The sequence below is a fragment of the Aegilops tauschii genome, chromosome 6 (assembly GCF_002575655.3).
Source record: "Aegilops tauschii subsp. strangulata cultivar AL8/78 chromosome 6, Aet v6.0, whole genome shotgun sequence".
Taxonomy (NCBI): domain Eukaryota; kingdom Viridiplantae; phylum Streptophyta; class Magnoliopsida; order Poales; family Poaceae; genus Aegilops; species Aegilops tauschii.
In genome coordinates, this window is record NC_053040.3 from 104,330,475 (window position 1) to 104,348,187 (window position 17,713).

The 17,713-nt window shown below is 41.4% G+C and overlaps 1 long non-coding RNA gene across 6 annotated transcripts; it reads left to right on the forward strand.

The window, feature by feature from the left end:
* The first annotated feature begins 9,577 nt into the window (after nucleotides 1-9,577).
* Nucleotides 9,578-15,084, forward strand: LOC109769881 (uncharacterized). Of its 6 annotated transcripts, none has more exons than XR_012187292.1 (8): nucleotides 9,578-10,243; nucleotides 10,340-10,440; nucleotides 10,560-10,663; nucleotides 10,758-10,837; nucleotides 11,662-11,821; nucleotides 12,461-12,534; nucleotides 13,728-13,913; nucleotides 14,792-15,084. It is a non-coding gene; the product is annotated as an uncharacterized lncRNA (long non-coding RNA). The 6 variants fall into 6 exon arrangements; XR_012187293.1 differs by having other exon boundaries at nucleotides 9,600-10,243; nucleotides 10,758-11,015; nucleotides 13,711-13,913; XR_002234463.4 differs by having other exon boundaries at nucleotides 9,600-10,243; nucleotides 13,711-13,913.
* The last annotated feature ends 2,629 nt before the right edge of the window (nucleotides 15,085-17,713 follow it).

The following is a 17,713-nucleotide window of genomic DNA, read 5'->3' on the forward strand; positions in this document are numbered from 1 at the left end:
TGAGGCAGCTGCACTTCAAATTTGACCCGCTTCCAACTAAAACGGCGGAAATTTGTCTTTTTCACGAGAGGTGGATAAAAACTTTTTACACCCAACCATTTTGTCAGTTGTGCATTAATAATGTCCTAGTATTTTAGAAAATTGATTTGGTCCAATTTTGCAACAATTATTTGGGAGGTCCATCACAAAAAAACCTCCTTTTGGGCACTCAAAAAATGGAAAATGGTTTTTTCGTCCAAAGAAAATGAAAACTTCCTTAGGCAACATTGTTTGCCATTCCAATATGCACCCTTGTGCACAATATGAGATCATTTGAACAAACTATGCCATGAATGTGGCCATAAGATTGACCATTTGGCTTGAAAGCCATTGATCTCCACACGTGATAGCTCATTTCTGAAAATACTTTTTTTAAAATAATTACCGTATTACAAGTTTGTTATTTTTCCTGGGAACTTGGCCACATATAATGACACAATGCGAAGGTTTCCCAATTTTTTGTTTTTTTTGAATTTTTAATGCACGTTTCAAAATGCGGTCAAAATGGCGGGAATGACCGTTCCTAGCAAGTGGTTGAATCTTGGAATTTTTTTGGTGTTTCTCTTATTAACTAGGTACTTATGTACCTAGAAATGATTTTTGGAAAAAATAAATAGCAAACTATGAGGCAGCTGCAGTTCAAATTTGACCCGCTTCTAACTGAATCGGCGGAAATTTGTCTTTTTCACGAGAGGTGGATAAAAACTTTTTACACCCAACCATTTTGTCAATTGTGCATTAAATATGTCCTAGTATTTTAGAAAATTGATTTGGTCCAATTTTGCAACAATTATTTGCGAGGTCCATCACAAAAAAACCTCCTTTTGGGCACTCAAAAAATGGAAAATGGTTTTTTCGTCCAAATAAAATGAAAACTTCCTTAGGCAACATTGTTTGCCATTCCAATATGCACCCTTGTGCACAATATGAGATCATTTGAACAAACTATGCCATGAATGTGGCCATAAGATTGACCATTTGGCTTGAAAGCCATTGATCTCCACACGTGATAGCTCGTTTCTGAGAATACTTTTTTTAAAATAATTACCGTATTACAAGTTTGTTGTTTTTCCTGGGAACTTGGCCACATATAATGACACAATGCGAAGGTTTCCCAATTTTTTGTTTTTTTGAATTTTTTATGCACGTTTCAAAATGCGGTCAAAACGGCGGGAATGACCGTTCCTAGCAAGTGGTTGAATCTTGGAATTTTTTTGGTGTTTCTCTTATTAAATAGGTACTTATGTACCTAGAAATGATTTTTGGAAAAAAATAAATAGCAAACTATGAGGCAGCTGCAGTTCAAATTTGACCCGCTTCTAACTGAATCGGCGGAAATTTGTCTTTTTCAGGAGAGGTGGATCAAAACTTTTTACACCCAACCATTTTGTCAATTGTGCATTAAATATGTCCTAGTATTTTAGAAAATTGATTTGGTCCAATTTTGCAACAATTATTTGCGAGGTCCATCACAAAAAAACCTCCTTTTGGGCACTCAAAAAATGGAAAATGGTTTTTTCGTCCAAAGAAAATGAAAACTTCCTTAGGCAACATTGTTTGCCATTCCAATATGCAACCTTGTGCACAATATGAGATCATTTGAACAAACTATGCCATGAATGTGGCCATAAGATTGACCATTTGGCTTGAAAGCCATTGATCTCCACACGTGATAGCTCGTTTCTGAGAATACTTTTTTTTAAATAATTACCGTATTACAAGTTTGTTATTTTTCATGGGAACTTGGCCACATATAATGACACAATGCGAAGGTTTCCCAATTTTTGAATTTTTTTTTAATTTTTTATGCACGTTTCAAAATGCGGTTAATGTTGGGAATCGTAGCATAATTTTAAAATTTTCCTACGCTCACCAAGATGCATCTATGGAGACTACTAGCAACGAGGGAAGGGAGTGCATCTACATACCGTTGTAGATCGCGAGCGGAAGCGTTCCAATGAACGTGGATGACGGAGTCGTTCTCGCCGTGATCCAAATCACCGATGACCGAGTGCCGAACGTACAGCACCTCCGCGTTCAACACACGTACGGTGCAGCGACGTCTCCTCCTTTCTTGATCCAGCAAGGGGGAAGGAGAGGTTGATGGAGATCCAACAGCACGACGGCGTGGTGGTGGATGTAGCGGCTCTCCGGCAGGGCTTCGTCGAGCTTCTGCGCGAGAGAGAGAGAGGTGTTGCAGGGGAGGAGGGAGGCGCCAAAGGCTGTAGTATCCTGCCCTCCCTCCCTCCCCCCTTTTATATAGGCCCCCAAGGGGGGTGCGCAGCCCTAGGAGATGGGATCTCCAAGGGGGGGCGGCGGCCAAGGGGGGAAGGGGTTGCCTTGCCCCCCAAGGCAAGGGGGAATCCCCCCCCCTAGGGTTCCCAACCCTAGGCGCATGGGGGGGAGGCCCAAGGTGGCGCCCCAGCCCATTAGGGGCTGGTTCCCCTCCACTTTCAGCCCACGGGGCCCTCCGGGACAGGTGTCCCCACCCGGTGGACCCCCTGGACCCTTCCGGTGGTCCCGGTACAATACCGATAACCCCCGAAACTTTCCCGGTGGCCAAAACTGGACTTCCTATATATAATTCTTCACCTCCGGACCATTCCGGAACCTCTCGTGACGTCCGGGATCTCATCCGGGAGTCCGAACAACTTTCGGGTTTCCGCATACATATATCTCTACAACCCTAGCGTCACCGGACCTTAAGTGTGTAGACCCTACGGGTTCGGGAGACATGCAGACATGACCGAGACGCCTCTCCGGTCAATAACCAACAGCGGGATCTGGATACCCATGTTGGCTCCCACATGTTCCACGATGATATCATCGGGTGAACCACGGTGTCGAGGATTCAATCAATCCGTATGCAATTCCCTTTGTCAATCGGTATGTTACTTGCCCGAGATTCGATCGTCTGTATCCCAATACCTTGTTCAATCTCGTTACCGGCAAGTCTCTTTACTCGTATCGCAATGCATGATCCCGTGACTAACGCCTTAGTCACATTGAGCTCATTATGATGATGCATTACCGAGTGGGCCCAGAGTTACCTCTCCGTTTACACGGAGTGACAAATCCCAGTCTTGATCCGTGCCAACCCAACAGACACTTTCGGAGATACCCGTAATGCACCTTTATAGTCACCCAGTTACGTTGTGACGTTTGGCACACCCAAAGCACTCCTACGGTATCCGGGAGTTGCACGATCTCATGGTCTAAGGAAAAGATACTTGACATTGGAAAAGCTCTAGCAAACGTAACTACACGATCTTTTATGCTATGCTTAGGTTGGGTCTTGTCCATCACATCATTCTCCTAATGATGTGATCCCGTTATCAGTGACATCCTATGTCCATAGTCAGGAAACCATGACTATCTGTTGATCAACGAGCTAGTCAACTAGAGGCTTACTAGGGACAGGTTGTGGTCTATGTATTCACACATGTATTACGATTTCCGGACAATGCAATTATAGCATGAATAATAGACTATTATCATGAACACAGAAATATAATAATAACCATTTATTATTGCCTCTAGGGCATATTTCCAACAGTCAAAACGGCGGGAATGACCGTTCCTAGTTAGTGGTTGAATCTTGGAATTTTTTTGGTGTTTCTCTTATTAAATAGGTACTTATGTACCTAGAAATGATTTTTGGAAAAAATAAATAGCAAACTATGAGGCAGCTGCACTTCAAATTTGACCCGCTTCCAACTAAAACGGCGGAAATTTGTCTTTTTCACGAGAGGTGGATAAAAACTTTTTACACCCAACCATTTTGTCAGTTGTGCATTAAATATGTCCTAGTATTTTAGAAAATTGATTTGGTCCAATTTTGCAACAATTATTTGGGAGGTCCATCACAAAAAAACCTCCTTTTGGGCACTCAAAAAATGGAAAATGGTTTTTTCGTCCAAAGATAATGAAAACTTCCTTAGGCAACATTGTTTGCCATTCCAATATGCACCCTTGTGCACAATATGAGATCATTTGAACAAACTATGCCATGAATGTGGCCATAAGATTGACCATTTGGCTTGAAAGCCATTGATCTCCACACGTGATAGCTCATTTCTGAGAATACTTTTTTTAAAATAATTACCGTATTACAAGTTTGTTAGTTTTCCTGGGAACTTGGCCACATATAATGACACAATGCGAAGGTTTCCCAATTTTTTGATTTTTTTTGAATTTTTTATGCACGTTTCAAAATGCGGTCAAAACGGCGGGAATGACCGTTCCTAGCTAGTGGTTGAATCTTGGAAATTTTTTGGTGTTTCTCTTATTAAATAGGTACTTATGTACCTAGAAATGATTTTTGGAAAAAATAAATAGCAAACTATGAGGCAGCTGCACTTCAAATTTGACCCGCTTCCAACTAAAACGGCGAAAATTTGTCTTTTTCACGAGAGGTGGATAAAAACTTTTTACACCCAACCATTTTGTCAATTGTGCATTAAATATGTCCTAGTATTTTAGAAAATTGATTTGGTCCAATTTTGCAACAATTATTTGCGAGGTCCATCACAAAATAACCTCCTTTTGGGCACTCAAAAAATGGAAAATGGTTTTTTCGTCCAAAGAAAATGAAAACTTCCTTAGGCAACATTGTTTGCCATTCCAATATGCAACCTTGTGCACAATATGAGATCATTTGAACAAACTATGCCATGAATGTGGCCATAAGATTGACCATTTGGCTTGAAAGCCATTGATCTCCACACGTGATAGCTCGTTTCTGAGAATACTTTTTTTAAAATAATTACCGTATTACAAGTTTGTTATTTTTCCTGGGAACTTGGCCACATATAATGACACAATGCGAAGGTTTCCCAATTTTTTGTTTTTTTTGAATTTTTTATGCACGTTTCAAAATGCGGTCAAAACGGCGGGAATGACCGTTCCTAGCAAGTGGTTGAATCTTGGAATTTTTTTGGTGTTTCTCTGATTAAATAGGTACTTATGTACCTAGAAATGATTTTTGGAAAAAATAAATAGCAAACTATGAGGCAGCTGCAGTTCAAATTTGACCCGCTTCTAACTGAATCGGCGGAAATTTGTCTTTTTCAGGAGAGGTGGATCAAAACTTTTTACACCCAACCATTTTGTCAATTATGAATTAAATATGTCCTAGTATTTTAGAAAATTGATTTGGTCCAATTTTCCAACAATTATTTGCGAGGTCCATCACAAAAAAACCTCCTTTTGGGCACTCAAAAAATGGAAAATGGTTTTTTCGTCCAAAGAAAATGAAAACTTCCTTAGGCAACATTGTTTGCCATTCCAATATGCAACCTTGTGCACAATATGAGATCATTTGAACAAACTATGCCATGAATGTGGCCATAAGATTGATCATTTGGCCTGAAAGCCATTGATCTTCACACGTGATAGCTCGTTTCTGAGAATACTTTTTTTAAAATAATTACCGTATTACAAGTTTGTTATTTTTCCTGGGAACTTGGCCACATATAATGACACAATGCGAAGGTTTCCCAATTTTTTGTTTTTTTTGAATTTTTTATGCACGTTTCAAAATGCGGTCAAAACGGCGGGAATGACCGTTCCTAGCTAGTGGTTGAATCTTGGAATTTTTTTGGTGTTTCTCTTATTAAATAGGTACTTATGTACCTAGAAATGATTTTTGGAAAAAATAAATAGCAAACTATGAGGCAGCTGCAGTTCAAATTTGACCCGCTTCTAACTGAATCGGCGGAAATTTGTCTTTTTCAGGAGAGGTGGATCAAAACTTTTTACACCCAACCATTTTGTCAATTGTGCATTAAATATGTCCTAGTATTTTAGAAAATTGATTTGGTCCAATTTTGCAACAATTATTTGCGAGGTCCTTCACAAAAAAACCTCCTTTTGGGCACTCAAAAAATGGAAAATGGTTTTTTCGTCCAAAGAAAATGAAAACTTCCTTAGGCAACATTGTTTGCCATTCCAATATGCACCCTTGTGCACAATATGAGATCATTTGAACAAACTATGCCATGAATGTGGCCATAAGATTGACCATTTGGCTTGAAAGCCATTGATCTCCACACGTGATAGCTCGTTTCTGAGAATACTTTTTTTAAATAATTACCGTATTACAAGTTTGTTATTTTTCCTGGGAACTTGGCCACATATAATGACACAATGCGAAGGTTTCCCAATTTTTTTGTTTTTTTGAATTTTTTATGCACGTTTCAAAATGCGGTCAAAACGGCGGGAATGACCGTTCCTAGCTAGTGGTTGAATCTTGGAATTTTTTTGGTGTTTCTCTGATTAAATAGGTAATTATGTACCTAGAAATGATTTTTGGAAAAAATAAATAGCAAACTATGAGGCAGCTGCACTTCAAATTTGACCCGCTTCCAACTTAATTGGCGGAAATTTGTCTTTTTCACAAGAGGTGGATAAAAACTTTTTACACGCAACCATTTTGTCAATTGTGCATTAAATATGTCCTAGTATTTTAGAAAATTGATTTGGTCCAATTTTGCAACAATTATTTGGGAGGTCCATCACAAAAAAACCTCCGTTTGGGCACTCAAAAAATGGAAAATGGTTTTTTCGTCCAAGGAAAATGAAAACTTCCTTAGGCAACATTGTTTGCCATTCCAATATGCACCCTTGTGCACAATATGAGATCATTTGAACAAACTATGCCATGAATGTGGCCATAAGATTGACCATTTGGCTTGAAAGCCATTGATCTCCACACGTGATAGCTCGTTTCTGAGAATACTTTTTTTAAAATAATTACCGTATTACAAGTTTGTTATTTTTCCTGGGAACTTGGCCACATATAATGACACAATGCGAAGGTTTCCCAATTTTTTGTTTTTTTGAATTTTTTATGCACGTTTCAAAATGCGGTCAAAACGGCGGGAATGACCGTTCCTAGCTAGTGGTTGAATCTTGGAATTTTTTTGGTGTTTCTCTGATTAAATAGGTAATTATGTACCTAGAAATGATTTTTGGAAAAAATAAATAGCAAACTATGAGGCAGCTGCACTTCAAATTTGACCCGCTTCCAACTTAATTGGCGGAAATTTGTCTTTTTCACAAGAGGTGGATCAAAACTTTTTACACCCAACCATTTTGTCAATTGTGCATTAAATATGTCCTAGTATTTTAGAAAATTGATTTGGTCCAATTTTGCAACAATTATTTGGGAGGTCCTTCACAAAAAAACCTCCGTTTGGGCACTCAAAAAATGGAAAATGGTTTTTTCGTCCAAGGAAAATGAAAACTTCCTTAGGCAACATTGTTTGCCATTCCAATATGCACCCTTGTGCACAATATGAGATCATTTGAACAAACTATGCCATGAATGTGGCCATAAGATTGACCATTTGGCTTGAAAGCCATTGATCTCCACACGTGATAGCTCGTTTCTGAGAATACTTTTTTTAAAATAATTACCGTATTACAAGTTTGTTATTTTTCCTGGGAACTTGGCCACATATAATGACACAATGCGAAGGTTTCCCAATTTTTTGTTTTTTTGAATTTTTTATGCACGTTTCAAAATGCGGTCAAAACGGCGGGAATGACCGTTCCTAGCTAGTGGTTGAATCTTGGAATTTTTTTGGTGTTTCTCTGATTAAATAGGTACTTATGTACCTAGAAATGATTTTTGGAAAAAATAAATAGCAAACTATGAGGCAGCTGCAGTTCAAATTTGACCCGCTTCTAACTGAATCGGCGGAAATTTGTCTTTTTCAGGAGAGGTGGATCAAAACTTTTTACACCCAACCATTTTGTCAATTGTGCATTAAATATGTCCTAGTATTTTAGAAAATTGATTTGGTCCAATTTTGCAACAATTATTTGGGAGGTCCTTCACAAAAAAACTTCCTTTTGGGCACTCAAAAAATGGAAAATGGTTTTTTGTCCAAAGAAAATGACAACTTCCTTAGGCAACATTGTTTGCCATTCCAATATGCACCCTTGTGCACAATATCAGATCATTTGAACAAACTATGCCATGAATGTGGCCATAAGATTGATCATTTGGCTTGAAAGCCATTGATCTCCACACGTGATAGCTCGTTTCTGAGAACACTTTTTAAAAATAATTGCCGTATTACAAGTTTGTTATTTTTCCTGGGAACTTGGCCACATTTAATGATACAATGCGAAGGTTTCCCAATTTTTTGATTTTTTTTGAATTTTTTACGCACGTTTCAAAATGCGGTCAAAACGGCGGGAATGACCGTTCCTAGCTAGTGGTTGAATCTTGGAATTTTTTTGGTGTTTCTCTGATTAAATAGGTACTTATGTACCTAGAAATGATTTTTGGAAAAAATAAATAGCAAACTATGAGGCAGCTGCAGTTCAAATTTGACCCGCTTCCAACTGAATCGGCGGAAATTTGTTTTTTCACGAGAGGTGGATAATTTTTTTTACACCCAACCCTTTTGTCAATTGTACATTAAATATGTCCTAGTATTTTAGAAAATTGATTTGGTCCAATTTTGCAACAATTATTTGGGAGGTCCTTCACAAAAAAACCTCCTTTTGGGCACTCGAAAAATGGAAAATTGTTTTGTCGTCCAAAGAAAATAAAAACTTCCTTAGGCAACATTGTTTGCCATTCCAATATGCACCCTTGTGCACAATATGAGATCATTTGAACAAAACTATGCCAAAAATGCTGCCATAAAATGTGGGCTCTTCTCGAGACCACAGGGGCCTAGCCCTTTTCTCGTTGAGCACCCAAATGAGAACCTGCAGATCAGTTGAAGAGGTTTAGGGACACACCATTTTGACAGGCCTAGTGGCATTATCGGGGCTTTGGGACTGTTAGTGAGATAAAAAGTGCTCTTCGGTTTTTTCAGTTCAGCCAAAATCTCAGTTGTCAAGAGGTAAAAAAACTGTCTAGCTTGTGAACTTGCGGCCAGAGCAAGACGACATGGAGATCTCCTGACAACTGCGAACGTGCCGGAGGAGCTCCGGTCACTGATGCTATCTGAAAGTACCAAGTGATTTTGGTATTTGTTTCTAGGTAGTCATCCTAAAAAAACAAATAAATTGCAGGCTCTTCTCCACATTCAACGTCTTCCCCTTTGTGGGGGTTGGGGGGTCCCGAGCATCCGATCCTTTCGTCGTCGTCGACGGCGGCGGCATAATAAATGGTTGTTATTTTCTAATACATCAAATAAACGGTTAGATGTTTCTTTTTTCTGTAATGTAATAGATAGATATGAGAGGTGGATGGAAACATCTTGACATTATTTTTTTAGTCAATTTTAAATAAATTGTGGATTAATATTTTTGAAAAAATGATGTGCTCCCTTTTTACAACAGAGATTTATAGTTTTTTAATTAAAAGTCGATGATTTGGGTCCAAATTTTGAAGATTCCAGCGCGAGACAACCGGCCAATGAGAAGCCAGAAACCACGTTCACGCGGATCACCCAGTCAGACACGATCTGAGCCGTCCATCACGCACACATCAACGGTGGACCTTCTCCCGAGAAACCCAAACCCTAACCCACCCACCCACACTCATCCTCTCTCATTCTCCAGATCCTCTCCCATCCCACCCCGCCGCCCCCGCCTTCCTCCCCCTCACGCGATTCCCACCGTCGCCACCCCCACCCACCACCGCCGACCTCGTCTCCGCCACGCACCCTCTCCCCTCGCTTTCATCCCCCAGATCCACCAGTCTGCTTCTCGGCCATGGCGTCACGGCCGGTTTTCTCGCCGGCGCGCGCGTGCGTGCTTCGATGCGCGCCGCTCCGTCGAGCTGGCCAGACCGTGGCGCGCGCGTGGACTGTGTATCCGCTACCAAATCTCCCCTCCGCTCCCGAATCAAATCCCCATCACCTCCGCCACCACCCCACCTACTCCCACCGCCGTCGCGAGCCACGTGCGCGAGCGGCGATGGCCAATCCTCTGCTTCTCCTCCATTCATCGTGCACGCCCTGGGACGACGCCGGCCGACAGATCTAGGGCGACGACGAACCCTAGCTGCAACGGCTTATTGGTGCGGCTGCGGCGCATCTGATACTCGCCCCGAGCTCCCTCCTCCTCCGTTGCTGTGGCAGCCTTGGGACGATATTCGCCGCCTGTGACCGCTGTGTTGGGAACCGGTCCGGCCAAGGGGAAGCTGGGTTCCCAGCCAACGCAGCGTCCGGCGAAGCGGCTCTGCCTGCGGCCCGATTGCGCTCACAACGTCCCCGTCACCAAGTTCAATCAAAAGGTCCGACCCTTCCCATTGCCTGCTTCTATTCCCCCCTCTTCAATCTACATGGATCTTGCCTCTCGCTGAGCTTGCGGCCAATTCATCCAATTTCAGACTGGCAAGCCTCTCAAGTGTAAAGAAAATGGCACGCTCTCAAGTCGATGTATACAGAGCGGTGTATGCATGTGCCAAACTGAAACCATATGTGTTACGTGGTAGTTGTTCATCTCTGACACGAGCTGCCCTGCAATCAAAATAGATTGCATCTATTCTTGCTAGTATTTTATTTATCTCCTTCCTCATCTCTGACACCAGCTGTTGTGCATGCAATCAGGTGAATTCTTGCTCCGCTCGGAAGGAGTTGTCATTGCCGTGGGAGTCTCTGACCTCTTCTTCTACTACCTATTGCTGCTGCTGCTGGGTGTCTGTAGCTACAGGGTGGGTAATCCATCTATGTTTATTTGCTACTGCCTGAACTCTGTTTCTCTGCAGGCCCTGAATCTCTCATTGTCTTGGTTGTTCCATACTGCAGGGAATCCACTGTAGTCCTACTTGCGAACTCAACGAAACTGCAGCACAATTTGAATATAGCACCTGACACTGATGTAAAAGGTAGTCTTAACACTTTGGCTTGATCCACACAAGATCGTCTTGAGCTGTGGATTCTGACATTAGACCTCTCCTCCATGGGGAACAGCCGCAAGAACCACTGTAAAGAATTGACGTGCCCTTTAGCTTGTTGATTCATGCTAATCCACCCAGTTATTCTGTGTCTACTTCAGTTGCAAAGGTTACAGTAACATCTTCTAGTCTTACAACTCAACTAAACTGCACTAGCACATGGCATTTGCAGTACAGTAGAGTATAGTACTGACACTGGTGTAAAAGAAAGAAAGAGAACATAATTGCTTATGTCCCATGTTTTGTTTTGGGTTGGTCCTGCTTAGGCCAAATTAATTCATCCATTTCTTGGTCTGTGGTTAGTTGTGAAACCACAAAATGGTGGCAAGGTGATTTTTGTTTCGTCCGCCACCATTCCAGCAAGCTTCTTGTGTAATCAAATTTGCTCCTATATATGAGGCTGGGTAGTTCAACTCTAGTTTTCTTTATAACTCATTCATATCCTATGGCCATCCTGTACTGGAACTACAGTAACGAGTAGATGTTGCTGCTGCACTCAACATTTTAAGTTGTTTTTTTTCTTTTTGAGAGAAGCGTATTAGGTTGATTAGATTAATTATTTCAGTTGCCTAAAGTAGCAACAACAACAACCACACTTTGGTTCCCAAAAATTCAGATGGCACTTGCATCTCTACACACACACACATATGAATATGCACCTCGGTTTGGTTCAGTTTGCATGTGTACATTTGCTTTAACTTTGACTGAAACTATCTTGGTGACACTTGCATCAATGATGTGCTTTGCCCTTGTAGATGTCCATGGAGAAGATGGCCATTGGACTGTAGGGGAGCGAGAGGGCTGTCACCAAGAAGGAAGGCATTGACTTTGCCAAGGAGTATGGATGTCTATCTGGAATGCAGCGCAAAGACCAAAGTGAATGTTTAGTAGTGGTTTGAAGAGGTTGTACTGAAGGTATATGTATATGTTGCCACTTTCAGCTCAGTATTTTTTCCATATCTGGCATCGTAGCAACATCAATATTGGGCTGTGAAACTATCCCTTCTTAAATAGTGTATATGTTGCCACCACTCCAGCAAGCTTCTTGTGTAATCAAATTTTATATGTATATGTTGCCACCACACTAGCAAGCTTCTTGTGTAATCAAATTTTATAAAATATTAGGACATAATCATGCCAGTTTGCTAGTATATAGCTCACTTGCTAGTACACGTCACTAGTCATGCTCTTGCATACATGTTTTGTTGGACGAAAAAATGTACAATGATCTGCTCCTTGGGATATTAATTCTTATGATATATCTTGTAATTTACTTTATTGTAAAAGTTAAACCCACTACACGTGTTGAGCAGAAATTGCTTTAGTTTGTCATACATAATTGCCTATGCTTGTTGGTAGCTATTAAGTGTATAATTCATCATGGAAGCATAGGAATGTGATGGACATCATCAGATTACATTTATGTTCTGAACTTAAATATTTAAACTCAGTGTTTAGATTCTGTATCTGTTCATAAGCTTCATTTGTACTCTGGTTGTTCTTAGACATATTATTGTTTGAGTTAAGTTCACCGAACAATACTTAAAATTTCAGGAATCAATGATGCCGACCTCCTTGCAGAGTTGTGCCAGGTACCAAATGATGACCTACTCGCACAGTTGTGACAGGTACCGATGACCTCCTCATACTCACTGGTAACAAGTCTGGTTTCACATTTGCTGTGCACTGTGCTTTTGGTGTATGATATGGCTGGGAGAAAACACACAGTTTCCTGCATTGTCTGATAATGTCAATTTGTTCTGTAAGATCTGAGTTTATTGTACTATAAATGGTGATAATATTGTGCCTAGTATGTTCATGACCTTTTACATTGTATGGATAATTGGATAGACGGAGCTACCGTCTTCCCCTGTATACTCCGCAGTCAAACTCATATGATAGAGTAGATATTTTCTACCTGTAGCATCATGGAGGTATTAACTACCTGATGTAGTCGTAGAAGAGCATCATGTTTGAATATGCCAAATGTTTGGGCCTAATGATGTTCTGTATTAGGGCGGTTGGTTTATTACTTTCTTTCTAGGTTTATGTGCAATGTTGGATTAATGATTGAAGTGCATTAGCGGTTTATCTTCTTCTTCACAAGTCTGTTTGCAATGGATGTACATAACTGTCATTTTTACCTCTTGCATATTTAACATACATGACAATAGCAGTAGGTATTGAAATATATGCGAAGGTAGAAGCTATCGCTGCTGCCTTGTGGGTCGTAATTCTTTCTCTCCAGACGCGTATACTGCCTGATGTATCGCTCATGCTCATATTCTGTATCGAGATAGTCCTAATATCCGTCGGGTTGTAGATTGATTTCCCCTGAAAAAGCTATGCTTCTTTCCTTGGATGATAAGCATGTTCGGCAGCTATGTGGAATCCTTAAGATAAATGGTCTTTAGTTTCTTTTGGTGCATCTGCGTGCACATAACAGCCCGTTAGTTTCTCTTTATATAATGAAGAAAATATGCTGTTGTCGTTTGTTTCTTATTATCTATCATCTGTAGATTGATTTTTAGGCCATCAGTACTTCTATGTATAATTTCTAGTCACTTGAATGAATAATTTTTCTTTAGGTGTCATGCGTCTTGTGTTACTACATACATCTGTCGTGAAGTACATGGTTCCAGAACTATGGTAACCCGTAGTTTGCTCTACTGGTGATAGTAGGATGATGGAAACATCACTACTGAATGTAGTTCCTGTTTCTTCAACTAATCATCATGTACTAGAGTTTCTCTTCTTGCTACTGTTTGGTTTTTGACGTCACTAGCTTGTACTGAAACGTGCAGACTTTACCCCTTGCTAGATCCTTCGGTGGAGGTGACCCATGTGATGGTGATTCGCTCCAGTAGTTTCGGTCTGGCAGTGGTGGTGCTACACTGCTACTGCTCCTATGATGGCTACGCATTGGTAGGCTCGGCTGCCTCCCTTTGCTGTCGCTGTGATGGTGAAGCTCAGCCTAGGCTACAACCACTTCCGATGAGCTCCTCAGGTCCCCTTCTACCCCTCCTACTCGCTCCATGATTCTTTGCTTTGCCTTTGTGAGGTGTAATTGTTTAATTTTTGTCATAGTGGAGCATTGGATGATATATTGTATCTGTCGTGAGGTACATGGTTCATGGATATGCCAACCTGCAGCTTGTTGTACTAGTGATAGTAGGATAATGCAAGTTTTGACAATCCATACATATTCCTGCGTGTTAGTGTCTCTCCGTGTAAGTACGAATTCTGGTGAGAATAATACAATTATTATTTAACTAGGCTAGATTTTTAACATTTGATGTGCTTCCAAGGGACACAGATCTCCACTCTTCTATATAATCCACACTTTGTTCTGGAAGCAAGTCAGTTGTACCATGCTGTTACATCACAACAAGGTGTCATTTGATGTACTGCTGCTGTTGATGCTCCCTAGAGTCTAGATGTAGATGTACTGCTGTTGTTGATGCTCTAGCTGTAGCCTGTACTATTGTTGTTTTGCTATTGCAGTGTTAGTTTCGCTGCTGCTAGCTGTTGGCTGCTAGTAGTTAGTACTTAGTAGTTACTGCTAGCAGTGCTAGTAGCTGCTGCTGCTTCTATTGCTTGTGCAATTGTGCTAGTAGCCAGTAGATGTTCATTGCATGACCTGCACTACTAGCTAGTACATGTGCTGGTACTTGTACGCTAGTATTGTTGGTGTGTTGAATGTCTTAGTAGAACATCATCAGGTTGATGTGTTGTAGTCAAGTTTTGGAAGTTTTGCTATGCCATGCTTAGTGTTTACTGAACTAAGGTATTTGGGCATTTATGTGTAATTTTTATTCTCTTGAATGCATATTTTTTATTGGCAATCATTTAACTTCCACTGTATCTCACTTATAATTTATGCAGATCAGGATCTAATGTTGTTGGGGTGGCTGTTGTTGTGACCATGATCAGAAGAAGCCTGGAGATGTGCACAATAGTTTTAGTTGATGTTGCCACCATGTTTTGGTGCATGTGTATTTCTTTTTGATTGTATGCAAACTTGATGGATCATGCAGACGTGTATGTGCTGTTGTGAGTTTCATTGAGTGATTTCTGGATTTGATCATTTAATTGAGAGAATTATTGATTGTTTGTTGTTGAAATGTGTAAAAGAAATCTGTGAATGAAAAGGCTGAATGTTCTATTGGATCAAATAATATTTGGGCTCTAAAAAGGCTATGGCCCAAACAATAGTGGACGGGAATATTGCGCATTTATGAAAAAAGGTATAAAAAGGCTTAATTAAATGGACTATGAAATGGATGAGGCCTAGAAATAAAAAGGCCGAATTGTTGGGCTTGGCCCATATAGCCGATCAAAAATTGATAGAAAAAAAATAATAATAAGGCCAAATTATTGGGCTCGGCCCATGTAAAGCACCTAATTGGACTGGGCTGAATCTTGTCAGTGATCTTTTCAATAGGTCGCAATTTTGCCACATCAGATTGCCACGTCGGATCCGACTGGCCTGGGCAGATAGCCAGTCACTAAAACAAAAGGTCATGGGTTCAACGACCTTCTGTTTTGGTCGTAAACGTCTACGACCTTCTCACAGAGAAGGTCGTTAATTTCAGTTTACGACTGCCAGCTTTTGACCTTCTGTTTTTGGTCAAAAAAAGGTCGCAAATGAAAAACAATGACCTTTCAGCGGCCAATAGTGAGGGTCACAAATTGACATATTTCCTGTAGTGCGTGCGGCGAGCTGCAGCCTATCGGCGCGGACGCGCCTAGTTTGCTCTGCGGCGCGTCATCGATCATGTTGTGCGGTGAGCTGCAGCCTGTTGGCGCTGACATGCCTATCTTGATCCGCGGCGCTCAAGCGCCATGCGCCAAAGGTCTGCTCAACCCTGGCGATGACGTGCATCACCGCGTCGTCCATCGCGTTGCCGGGGAGCGCCTCGGCCTCGACGGAGCGTGGCGCCTGCTCGTTTTCCTCGTCGACGAGGTTGATGGCAGAGGCGGCGCTTTGGTGGGTTGGCATGCTTGGAAAAGGTGGATGTGCTACAGGCTGCGCTTGTCGCCTCCGTGCGTCGCGCGTCCCCTATGCGCAATATAGCAGGGTGGCGGGAAACAGGTGAGGAAATGGCGGGAAACGGTGGCGTGTTCATAAAACACCATCAATTAATGAAAACTTAGCGCCGAGCTAGCACAAGAAGTAGATGATGATCAGATGAACAGGGACCACACTAAGGAACCCGTCGGTGATGAATTCATCAATCCCAAACGGTTGAATACTAGCAAGCGTTTGCCCACAACACACGGCCTATTCCATCACAAATAACTCGGATGGATCAACTGTATGCCACCTATCGCACATTGTTAAAAAGTAATGCGGTAGACCTTCATTAACATGTGTTAAAAAATAAAAAAATAAAAAATAAGGACCTCGAGGTTAAATTAGCTGAGGGAATGGGGCATTTCGGTCATTTGACCGAAATGACCCATCCCATCACCTAATTTAACATCGACACAACTTCCCATCCAGTCACCCATCCGATGGCTGCTCCAGCCTAAGCACACTTAACTTGATAATTTTCCTAAATGAGCTACTGGTGGAACAGCTAGTCCTTGCTGATAGGAATGCCTCTTTGCATCCTTATGGCGTATCCGGATGACCGCCCGTCCCACAATGGCCAATAGATGTTGTGTAGACAGAGCATATCACATACGTCTTATTAGAAGCAATTATCTGCGTTATTATCGGTCTTCGCACACATTTCTGATTACAGACCTGTTTGCCGCGTATCACACGCATCTTATTATATTGAACCATTTCTGTTCTCTTGCCTAATCACAAACAGTTCATCTGAGTGAACCGTATGCTGTACATCGCACACACCTTGATCGGGCTGTCCGTTTCTTTTGTGTTGTCTAATCACAAACAGTTCATCCGAGTGAACCATATGCTGTACACCGCACACACCTTCATCTGGCTGCCTGTTTCTTTTGTTCCTCCTCATCGCAAACAGTTAATTGAACTGAACTGTATGCCCTTCATCGCACACACAACTAAAACCTGAACCGTGTTTGATGCATCTGTCATCGCAAACATTTTATACATTTCTGACGGTTTTCCTACAGCACCGTTTGCGATCATTGCACCGCACACAGTTTCTCGAAGGGTCTCTGATCGTAGTGTCGCGTTAGCAGCATCCTGTAGTAGTGCTAGTTGATTATGTCATTGATATGAGTAAATGTGAGACCTAAATGTTATTATGGATATGGTTAGTTCATAATCTTTGCTGAAAACTTGAATGTCGGCTTTACATATTTGCAACAACAAGATCAAACAGAGTTTTTAAAAAGTGTTTTCTTTATCACTTTCAGTTTGTCAACTGAATTGCTTGAGGACAAGCAATGGGTTAAGCTTGGGAGAGTTGATACGTCTCCATCGTATCTACTTTTCCAAACTCTTTTGCCCTTGTTTTGGACTCTAATTTGCATGATTTGAATGGAACTAACCCGGACTGACGCTGTTTTCAGCAGAATTGCCATGGTGTTATTTTTGTGCAGAATAAAAAGTTCTTGGAATGACCTGAAACTTCACGGAGATAACTCTTGTAATTAATAGAAAATATTGGCGAAAGAATCAAGTGAAGGGGGCCCACACCTTGGTCACAAGGGTGGGGGCGCGCCCTCCGACCTTGTGGGCCCCCTGGACCTCCACCGACCTCAACTCCAACTCCATATATTCACTTTCGGGGAGAAAAAATCAGAGAGAATGATTCATCGTGTTTTACGATATGGAGCCACCGCCAAGCCCTGTTCTTCCTCGGGAGGGCAGAT